This window comes from Capra hircus, unplaced genomic scaffold (assembly GCF_001704415.2).
Source record: "Capra hircus breed San Clemente unplaced genomic scaffold, ASM170441v1, whole genome shotgun sequence".
NCBI lineage: Eukaryota > Metazoa > Chordata > Mammalia > Artiodactyla > Bovidae > Capra > Capra hircus.
The window spans coordinates 20,494-32,576 of record NW_017217285.1 but is presented as its reverse complement, the minus strand read 5'-3'; positions in this window follow the sequence as shown (position 1 = coordinate 32,576).

Genomic DNA, 12,083 nt, shown 5'->3' with positions numbered 1-12,083 from the left:
TCCCTTTCCTCAGGCTCTGCACGTCTTTCATGTGCCTTGGACTAGACTCTTTGCCCAGTGTTTGTCCTTCTCACTTCAGGATCAAGCTGGAACTAGGTACTTTGCTGGGGACCCTCTCTGCCTAGCTCTTCTAACTCCTCCAGAACATAACCAACCAGAGGATCCTACACTCCGCATCCCGTCACCCTCAGAATGCTCCCATCAGAGGGTCGACGGCCCAGAGCAGGCAGGAGCAGCCCACACCTTGTCTCTCACTATTTGCTGCCAGACCCGCTGCTGCTGGACACTCAGACTGGCCCTTTCACAGCCTGCCCGTCTGCATCAAGCCTGCATTTACTTTTCCCTTCAGATCCCAGGCCGTCCTATGAGCTGGACTCATTTAATTCTCACAATCATTGTCAGGGCTGCATTGAGTCGGGCCAACCTAAGGTTGAGAAGAGAGTTAAAAGGACAACATTGGCTGGCAGCTGCTGAACAAGCCTCCTTGGGCCCCTGCCCCACGCTGCTGACATGAGGGCAGGTCTCCTGGTGTGGGTTCTGGGTGAGTTTCCTGTCTCTGAGGCAGTTTCTGAATCTTCTTTAAAGTGAAATAGCCCAAAGCAAAGGCCCTCTACATACTTCAAAACTGACAAGTGACTTAAATTTTGTTCCATCATCAGAGGCTGGGTAATGAACCCCAGAAGGCAAAAATAGCAACGAAGTTGATGCCACAAGTGAAAAAGAAACTAAATGCAAGCTGCCAAAAGGGATTTCAGGATCCAGCCTGGGAATCCCTCTGGTCTGGCCTCCTGGCTCAGTTGAATCCTCAGAGCAGAGGATCCTCCTGACTGCCTGCCAGAGGCCTGTGCCTTCCTGGCTGATTCTCTGAGCTCCTAAAGTCCAGGAGAACCAAGAATCCAGTGAGGGTGGGGGTGAGTCCTTGTGGACAGCTGGCCTGTGTGCCATGTAGGAATGTTTCCGTCTAGAACTCGGTATTGTTGCAACAGGCTTGGCCTCCTCATCCCAGTCAATGGCTATTTCTCCTCTCACTGTGTGGTGGGTGACCTGCAGGAATCTGTCTCTGAACAGCTCTCTGGGAACTGCCTTATCTTCCTGACCACATCAGAAAATAATCTTCAAAAACATCGGAAAATAATCTTCTAACCAGATTCAAATAGAAGAGCTAGTACGTAAGGAGCACTTAGGAAGTGTCTGGTACCATTCTGAGCACGTTCTATAAATTAAAGCACAGAAACTGGGAGGACCATTGGGAAGTTGGGGAGCTCTGCAGGACTGCCTGAAGGAGAGGTATCAGCAAGTTCTGAGGACTTTGGGAGATGGGTGCATTTTAAACATCGAGTATTGAAACTTTGATTTTCTGTGTTTTTGCCATTTTTTCCCCTTTTCTTTTCTACTCTTTTTTTATGAAGCCAATGAAAAATGTGCATTTATTGCCGTGAGTGCCTAGGTGGGGGACTCCAAATCACGTGTGCCACTGAGATACCTACACAGCAGTGCAACACTTTTCTCCCACCTCCTGTGTTGTTCCTGGAGAGGAGAATCTAGTTAAGGTCAGAGAAGGGAGAAACATTCGTACAATATAGGGTGGATTTTCCGGGTCAGAAGGAAATATTCAATATAAAAGACTTTGATTTTTCTTATTTTTCTCTGTTGACCCTTTTCTCCCTTCTGTAAAAATTTTAATTATGTATATGTAAGAATTAAAGATTTTAAAATTTAAAAAATAAAAAAATAAATTAAAAAAGAAAAAAATATCAAATGAATTGTTCTAAAGTTCACTGAAGAAATTGTTGGAGAACAATATCACTGAGATGATCTGTTAAAAGGAAAGCATGGTGCACCTATAATCTTCTGGCCACTCATTTAGGTGCTGGTTTCCCTAAAAGTTTTGAGTTTGCCTGTGTATGTGAGTCTCACTCTTCTCTACCAACTACAGTTGCCTCCGTCGTTGTGCAATACAATCTCATCTCCTTATATGTTCCCTGAGAGGGGGTATCCTGCCACATATTCAGGGACAATGAGGCTGCAATGATTTTCGAACCTTGTAATGATACATCTTTATTGAATCTGTAAGATACAGATTATTTTTAATAATATTAATGGTAGCAACCTTTAATTATATACAACCTCTCAGGAAAGTGTTTTACAAACACTTCATTTAATCTCTACAACTTCCCTTCGAGATAATTCCTATAATTATTTATATGATTGCAAATAAGGAGGGCTTCCCTAGTGGCTCAGATGGGAAATAATCTGCCTGCAATGCAAGAGACCCGAGTTCAATCCCTGAGTTGGGAAGATACCCCGAAGAAGGAAATGGCTACCCACTCCAGTATTCTTGCCTGGAGAATTCCATGGACTGAGGGGCCTGTCAGGAGACAGACAGTACATGGGGTTGCAAAGAGTTGGACATAACTGATGGACTTACTTGCAAATAAGGAAACTGAAAGCTCAGAGAGGTTACCTAATTTGCTAAGTCATGATTAATTATATAAGTGGTATTTTACCACAGTACTGTTCTGTGTCCTTGTTACTTCTCATTAATCTTAAGCATCTCCTTTAGCTATACTCTGTACAATGGAATTAAGTAACTTATCTAATTATGTAACATCTGATTGCCCTGATAGACTATAAGGCAGTAATGCCACATCTGGAGTGTCCAGCAAGTTGTTGTTGTTCGGTCACTAAGTCATGTCCAACTCTTTGCGACCCCATGGACTGTTGTAGCCTACCAGGCTCCTTTGTCCCCGGGAATTTCCAGGCAAGAATACTGGAGTAGGTTGCCATTTCCTTCTCCAAGGGATCTTCCGAAATCAGGGATCAAAGCCATGTCTCCTGCATTGGCAGGAGGATTCTTTATCACTGAGCCTGCAGGGAAGTCCTCCCTCTGTCCCAGAGCCAGTTCTAAGAGTGAGTAGATGTAGGATTTGAAGACTGTGTCAGAAAATGATGATCTTCTGAAAACAAAGGTAGTAAGAGTAAATTTTAAATGGAAGCTTTATCCTTCAGGATGACTTCTAAAAATAATATCTCGGGCGGGAACAGGTCCAGTGAAAGTGACCAAAGGTCCAGTTTAAGTGAAAGTGAAAACTGCTCAGTTGTGTCTTACTGTCTGGGACCCCATGGACTATATATACAGTCCATGGAATGCTCCAGGCTAGAGTACTGGAGTGGGTAGCCTTTCCCTTCTCCAGGGGATCCTTCCAGCCCAGGGATCAAACCCAGGTCTCCTGCATTGCGGGCAGATTTTTTACCAGCTGAGCCACCAGGGAAGCCCAAGAATACTGGAATGGGTAGCCTATCCCTTCTCCAGCAGGTGTTCCTGACCTTGGAATCAAACCAGGATCTCCTACATCCAGAGCTCCTACAGGCCAGGAGCTCTACAGATTGTGTAGAGCTCCACACAACACCATCTAAAAGACAAGACTGGAAGTGAGCAAGTGTAAGGGGAACTGTATCCTCTTCAATTGTACTGTTGTAATGATTGTAATGTCTTTGGAACGGTGAATGGCACTTTTGTGATAGAGGAGAATGGGAATTGGGAAGTAAGAACTTGCTGCGTATTTCTCTAAGACAGGAGGCACATTGTCAGAGGAGAGGGCTGGATCCAGGGTGAGACATGGGCACGGGGGCAGGGCTGCCTGGGTGATGGCCCAGCTCCAGTCTGCGTTGGCTCTATGACCTTCAGCGCCTCAGCTCTCTCCCCAGTTACATGGAAGTGATAATCCTGTCTATTGCACTGGCTTGTTGTGATGATTGGATGGCCTCACGTATTTCTAACAATGCCTGGACAAATAAGCAGGCATTATTTAGCCGTTCCCGTGTGGGGCAAAATTCACACATCCACCTATGGGCACTGGATAGAATTTCCCTGAGATGACCTCTTCCCTTCCTTTAATTCTCAGCTCACATCTGATCTCATCTCTTATGCGAACCTGGCGCCCTGTCCAAAGGACTAACATCTAGTAGTTTCCAGATAACAGCTGGCCTCTCACACATGAATGAAGTGGCTGTCCAGTCTGTACCCCAGTCTCTTTTCAGTGTGAGTTAATAGGACTATATCCTCAGAATCTGATAACCTCCATAGGGAGTGAAAAACAGAGACAAATAAATAGATTCTTAGATTTAGGAAAGCTGACAACTAGCCTTTTAGGTGAACACTCTGCCTTGGAGCCTGCTGCCCTGCTCTGGCTCTGTCTGCAGCTAAGCAATCTCACTTGGTATTGGGGGACATTCAGCTTTAAGGGATCCAATATGTTAGTCTTTTCTTTTGTGTGCCGTTTCTCAAGGATTCTCTGTTCCTTATTAGTTCCTGGAAAACAGGAGCGAGCAGAGCTGTGCGCAGTTCTCACGACTGAGATCATGAGAGCGGGCACCTGCTTGGATCCCTTCAGTGACTCCCTTCAGTGACCTTAATTAAATGTAATCTATTCAGTTATGCCCCTCTTCCTCAAGAAATTGAATGCTTTCTGGCCCTTTGAAGATTGTTATTTGCTTGGCTTTGTTTTTGCTCAATTTTTTTACTGCCTAAAGCTGCCTTGTATGAAGATATATAAACATGCATTTCTGCAAATAAAGCACCTTTGTTTCACTCGAGACTTGGGTTCCCTGCATCCCTCTTCTCATTGACTCCAGTCCCCAGGTCCCGGTCTACAAAGACCGTGACAACATGGGGTGGTCTAAAATCTGTCACACTGTAGAGCTCTTCATCCCTGATTTGTAGTTAAGTGACATTTTGTCATTTGCACAGAGAAGACTATATCACTTTCCCCCCCAATATCAGTGTTTACTTTCTATTTGCCTTTGTGCATTCAGTTCAGTCACTCAGTTGTGTCCGACTCTTTGTGACCCCATAAACTGCAGCACACCAGGCCTCCCTGTCCATTACCAATTCCCAGAGTCCACACAAACCCATGTCCATCGAGCTGATAATACCATCCAACCATCTTATCCTCTGTCGTCCCCTCTCCTCCTACCCTCAATCTTACCCAGCATCAGTATCTTTTCCAATGAGTCAGTTCTTCACATCAGGTGGCCAAAGTATTGGAGTTTCAGCTTCAACATCAATGCTTCCAATGAACACCAAGGACTGATCACCTTTAGGATGGATTGGTTGGATCTCCTTGTAGTCCAAGGGACTCTCAAGAGTCTTCTCCAACACCACGGATCAAAAGCATCAATTCTGTCGGTGCTCAGCTTTCTTTATAATCCAACTCTCACATCCATACACAACCACTGGAAAAACCATAGCCTTGACTAGATGGACCTTTGTTGGTAAAGTAATGTCTCTGCTTTTGAATATGCTGTCTAGGTTGGTCATAACTCTCCTTCCAAGGAGTAAGCTTTTTATTCCATGGCTGCAGTCACCATCTGCAGTGATTTTGCAGCCCAGAAAAATAGTCACCCACTGTTTCCACTGTTTCCCCATCTATCTGCCATGAAGTGATGGGACCGGATGCCATGATCTTCGTTTTCTGAATGTTGAGCTTTAAGCCAACTTTTTCACTCTCCTCTTTCACTCTCATTCAAGAGGCTCTTTAGTTCTTCATTTTCTTCCATAAGGGTGGTGTCATCTGCATATCTGAGGTTATTGATATTTCTCCTGGCAATCTTGATTCCAGCTTGTGCCTTCTTCCAGCCCTGCATTTCTCATGATGTACTCTGCATAGAAGTTAAATAAGCAGGGTGACAATATACAGCATGATATACTCCTTTTCCTATTTGCAACCAGTCTGTTGTTCCATGTCCAGTTCTAACTGTTCTAACTGTTGCTTCCTGACCTGCATACAGGTTTCTCAAGAGGCAGGTCAGGTGCCCATCTCTTTCAGAATTTTCCACAGTTTATTGTGATCCACACAGTCAAAGGCTTTGGCATAGTCAAGAAAGCAGAAATAGGTGTCCTTCTGGAACTCTCCTGCTTTTTCGATGATCCATCGGATGTTGGCAATTTGATCACAACTTAATTTTACTTTTTAGGAACGTTCAATGAAGGAGGAAAGATTTGATATCTTGAAAAATCACAGAGGAAATATATTACCTCTTCTTTTTACTTACATTTTCTCTTCCCTTTTTTTGGTTCAACAAACCTCAGAGTGGAAATAGAAAAGTTTGCAGGATCCTTAGGACCACTTTTACAAATTGAAAGTACAAATGCCAAGCAAGAGGTAACAATATGAAAATTATATAAATGTATCAAATAAAAAAATGGCTGCTTAACCATTGGAAAGATCTCCTGGAGAAGGAAATGACAATTCCACTCCAGGTACTGTTGCTGCGAGAAGCCTATGGACAGAGGAGCCTGGCAGACTGCAGTCCATGGGATCCCAAGGAGTCAGACACGACTCAGTGACTGAAACACAGCAACAGCCATTGCATGGGCACAGCTAGGACAATGGTACTGGCTAAGACAAAGAGGTGCCCAAAAAGCAGCAAGTCATTCTAACCACTTGAACACCTGGACAGGAGTGGTGGACTACACTTTACTTTTCTTGAGGGTAACATTGGAGGTTTAATCATCTGATATAGCCGGAGTTCAGCATAATGATTGGCACAGAGTAAGTGCTCAGAAATTTTCTCAATTGAAGAGGGTAAATGAAACCAAATTTGACAAATTATAAATTCTGCAGCAGAGCCAAAGGCGAGATCCATGCATATAAAGCTCAGGTATCTTTCACGCCTAATTAGCTCTTCCAAGAGGGTATCTAGAGGCAGGAGAAAGAAGACCTTTTAAAAGAAGTCTAGCAAAGTGTCCTTCAAAGTTGCTCTTATCAGGAAGTAAGATCCAGATTAGTTCAGTTCAGTTACTCAGTCGTGTCTGACTCTCTGCGACCCCATGAATCGCAGCATGCCAGGCCTCCCTGTCCATCACCAACTCCTGGAGTTCACCCAAACTCATGTGCATTGGTGATGCCATCCAGCCATCTCATCCTCTGTCATCCCTTTCTCCTCCTGCCCCCAGTCCCACCCAGCATCAGGGTCTTTTCCAGTGAGTCAACTCTTCGCATCAGGTGGCCAAAGTATTGGAGTTTCAGCCTCAGCATCAGTCCCCCAATGAACAGCCAGGATTGGTCTCCTTTAGGATGGACTGGTTGGATCTCCTTGCAGTCTAAGGGACTCTCAAGAGTCTTCTCTAACACCACAGTTCAAAAGCATCAATTCTTCAGTGCTGAGCTTTCTTCACAGTCCAACTCTCGCATCCATACGTGACCACTGGAAAAACCATAGCCTTGACTAGACAGACTTTTGTTGGCAAAGTAATATCTCTGCTTTTGAATATGCTGTCTAGGTTGGTCATAACTTTCCTTCCAAGGAGTAAGTGTCTTTTAATTTCATAGCTGCAATCACCATCTGCAGTGATTTTGCAGCCCCCCAAAATAAAGTCTGACACTCTTTCCACTGTTTCCCCATCTATTTGCCATGAAATGATGGGACCGGATGCCATGATCTTCGTTTTCTGAATGTTGAGCTTTAAGCCAACTTTTTCACTCTCCTCTTTCACTTTCATCAAGAGGCTCTTTAGTTCTTCATTTTCTGCCATAAGGGTGATGTCATCTGCATATCTGAGGTTATTGATATTTCTCCTGGCAATCTTGTTTCCAGCTTGTGCTTCTTCTAGCCCTGCATTTTTCATGATGTACTCTGCATAGAAGTTAAATAAGAAGGGTGACAATATACAGCATGATGTACTCCTTTTCCTATCTGGAACCAGTCTGTTGTTCCATGTCCAGTTCTAACTGTTGTTTCTTGACCTGCATACAGACTTCTCAGGAGGCATTTCAGGTGGTCTGCTATTCCCATCTCTTTCAGATTTTCCAGTTTATTGTGATCCACACAGTCAAAGTCTTTGGCATAGTCAATAAAGCAGAAAAAGATTTTTTCTGGAATTCTCCTGCTTTTAATCATGATGAATTAGTTTATTAATCTGATTTTGAATTCTGTCATACTGGAATGTATATAGATTCGGGAAAATTCTGACTGTAATTGAATCACATTTCTGCTACTTCATAGCACCTATGGTCTGTTGTTCTTGCACATAGTTGCTACTCAGTAAATGAGGGTATCAAAGGACACACTGAAGAGAACCAGTTATTGTTTAATGGCTTGGGAGAGTTGTTCAGAAGATAGAAATACTTCCTGTAAAGTGTTTAGCACAGTCCCAGGTGCAGAGGGAACGTTTAATGAATGTTACCTTTTCCTATTTCTCTGACTGTTTTGTGAATTCTCTTACTGACTGAACGAGTGTGTGCGTGCCTGCTCAGTTGCTCAGTAGTGTCCTACTCTTTGCAACCCCGTGGACTGTAGTTTGCCAGGCTCCTCTGTCCATGGAATTGTCCAGGCAAGAATACTGAAATGGGTTGCCATTTCCTCCTCCAGGGGATTTTCCCGACCCAGGGATGGAACTGGCATCTCCTGTATCTCCTGTATTGTCAGGCTAGTTCTTTACTAATGAGTCACCTGGGAAGCCCTTTAATGAGTGAGGCCAATCTATTTTCAATTCATGTTTCCTAAAGCTGCCAATTTGGGCTTCCCAGATGGCGCTAGTGGCAAGGACTAGCTAGACTGGCAGGCTATAGTCCATGGGATCGCAAAAGAGTCAGACACAGCTGAAGAAACTTAGCATGCACACACTCAAGGCTGTGAATTTGCAACTTTGCTCCTGCAAATTTGAAGAATAGTGATTGAATTTCCATTACTTACTAAATTTCTCATTTCATTTTTTAATTCTGACTTGACCATAATTTATCAGGACAGTTTAAAATCTCTAAATGATTGCTTTTGTGCTAAGTTGCTTCAGTTGTGTCTGACTCTTTGCGACCCTGTGGGCCGCCAGGCTCCTTTGTCCAAGGGATTCTCCAGGCAAGACTACTGGAGTGGGTTGCTGTGCCCTCCTCCAGGGGATCTTCTCAACCTAGGGATGGAATCCAGGTCTTTTATGTCTATCTGCATTGGTAGGCAGGTTCTTTACCACTAGCGCCACCTATTTTCATATTAATTGCAGGCATTGTGATGTGAGCATGCAACTTATAATATATTTGCTCTGGAGGAATTATAGGTATTTTCTGGGTAGTCTAATATGTGATAACTTTCATGGGTGATTTATAAATATTTGATAGAAGTTGTATTTCCTAATCTAGGTGATAGTGGCCCGATATATAAACCTCTGGTTTACAGTCTTTTACATCGTATTTCAGGCCTTCTTTTTTCTATTATTTTTCTGTAATTTTTTACCAACTTACAGCACTGGACTAAATTTCAGTGCTACCATGTTTCTGTACGCATTACTACATATTGCTGCATTTTTCCCACTAAATCTCCTATAATATTTGAAATTTAGTTCCATGCTCTTAAATTTTAATTATAGATCCAACTGTATTTCCATGTATATTGACCTTGTTTCTCAAATGAAACATGTTTTTATTGAATTGTCCTGGATGTTAATGACATTAATATTGATATTAATTATTTATCAAGATCTCATTGATGTTAACATTGCCACCTCTAATTACATCCTTCATTATATTTTCTTGCTCTGTGTTTGCCCATCTTTTTTGTTGTTGTAGTTTTAGTATTAATAAGTATTTAGTATTTTTGAATTTAGGCTTCTCTTCCTCTTCAAGATAATAATGGGGTTTTATGTTTAAAGCAATCAACAGATCTTTTCATTCATAAGTAGCTTGTATTTATTATCTTGAGTGCTATATATCTGGGTCTTAAGTGCATTGATTTCTGCTTTACTGTTAATGTTACTTTTACATTTTCTTAAAGCTACTGAATTAATTTATTTTATTATTTATCTGGCTGTGCTGGGTCTCTGTTGCTGTGCGGGCTTTGTCTAGTTGTGGTGCTTGGGCTTCTCATTGCAGCAGCTTCTCTAATTGAGGAGCAGGGGCTCCAGGTGCACAGGCTTCAGTAGTTGCGGCTCATGGGCTGAGTAGTTGCGACTCCCACACTCTAGACACAGGCTCAGTAGTTGTGGCTTACGTGCTTAGTGGCTCTGAGGCATGTGAGATCTTCTTGGATCAGGGATCAAACCGGTGTCCCTTGCATTACAAGGCAGATTCTTAACCACTGGACCACCAGGGAAGCCCTTTTACATATTTTTTTTTGACACTTGTCATACTCCTTTCAATTCTCCATTGCCATTGATTTAAACCCAGTATACTTCTGAAAGCAATTTAGAGTTTCTCTTAAGTTTTGAATGAAAAATTGCAAAATTAAAACTGCAAAAATTAAACTATTAGGGGAGTTCCCTGGTGGTCCAAAATCACTGCAGATGGTGATTGCAGCCATGAAATTAAAAGATGCTTACTCCTCAGAAGGAAAGTTACGACCAACCTAGATAGCATATTCAAAAGCAGAGACATTACTTTGCCAACAAAGGTCCGTCTAGTCAAGGCTGTGGTTTTTCCCGTGGTCATGTATGGATGAGAGAGTTGGACTGTGAAGAAAGCTGAGTGCCGAAGAATTGGTGCTTTTGAACTGTGGTGTTGGAGAAGACTCTTGAGAGTCCCTGGGACTGCAAGGAGATCCAACCAGTCCATCCTAAAGGAGATCAGTCCTGGGTGTTCATTAGAAGGACTGATGTTGAAACTGAAACTCCAATACTGTGGCCACCTGTTTCAAAGAGTTGACTCATTGGAGAAGACTCTGATGCTGGGAGGGATTGGGGGCAGGAGGAGAAGGGGATGACACAGGATTAGATTGCTGGATGGTATCACTGACTTGATGGACATGAGTTTGAGAGAACTCCGGGAGTTGATGAGGGACAGGGAGGCCTGGCATGCTGCCATTCATGGGGTTGCAAAGAGTCAGACATGACAGAGCAACTGAACTGAGCTGAACTGGTGGTCCAATTGTTAGGACTTCCACTGCTGTGGGCCTGTGTTCAATCCCTAGTCATGAAGCTAAAATCCCACAACCTGCATGGCACAGCCAAAGATAAATAAATACATTTTTAAAAGTAATTTTAACCGATTTTACTGTTCCCTTCTAGTTCTTATTGGGGCTCTTGCTTTTAGCCAATAGAGTAAGTGTTCATAGGAGACATGATGGGAATGGCTATGCACTTGAATTTATGTTCAAGTATCTGTATGCAGGTCAGAGAGCAACAGTTAGAACTGGACATGGAACAACAGACTGGTTCCAAATAGGAAAAGGAGTATGTCAAGGTTGTATATTGTCACCCTGCTTATTTAACTTCTATGCAGAGTACATCATGAGAAACGCTGGACTGGAAGAAACACAAGCTGGAATCAAGATTGCCGGGAGAAATATCAATAACCTCAGATATGCAGATGATACCACCCTTATGGCAGAAAGTGAAGAGGAACTAAAGAGTCTCTTGATGAAAGTGAAAGAGGAGAGTGAAAAAGTTGGCTTAAAACTGGGCATTCGTAAAACGAAGATCATGGCATCTGGTCCCATCACTTCATGGCAAATAGATGGGGAAACAGTGGAAACAGTGTCAGACTATTTTTTTGGGCTCCAAAATCACTGCATATGGTGACTGCAGCCACGAAATTAAAAGCTGCTTACTCCTTGGAAGAAAAGTTATGATCAACCTAGATAGCATATTCAAAAGCAGAGACATTACTTTGTCAACAAAGGTCCGTCTAGTCAAGGCTATCATTTTCCTGTGGTCATGTATGGATGTGAGAGTCAGACTGTGAAGAAGGCTGAGCACCAAAGAATTGATACTTTTGACCTGTGGTGTTGTAGAAGACTCTTGAGAGTCCCTTGGACTGCAAGGAGATCCAACCAGCCCATTCTGAAGGAGGTCAGCCCTGGGATTTCTTTGGAAGGAATGATGGTAAAGCTGAAACTCCAGTAATTTGGCCACCTCATGCAAAGAGTTGACTCATTGGAAAAACTCTGATGCTGGGAGGGATTGGGGGCAGGAGGAGAAGGGGACGACAGAGGATGAGATGGCTGGATGGCATCCCCGACTCGATGGACGTGAATCTGAGTGAACTCCGGGAGTTGGTGATGGATAGGGAGGCCTGGCGTGCTGCGATTCATGGGGTCGCAAAGAGTTGGACACGACTGAGCGTCTGGACTGAACTGAACTGATAAACAGACAAGAG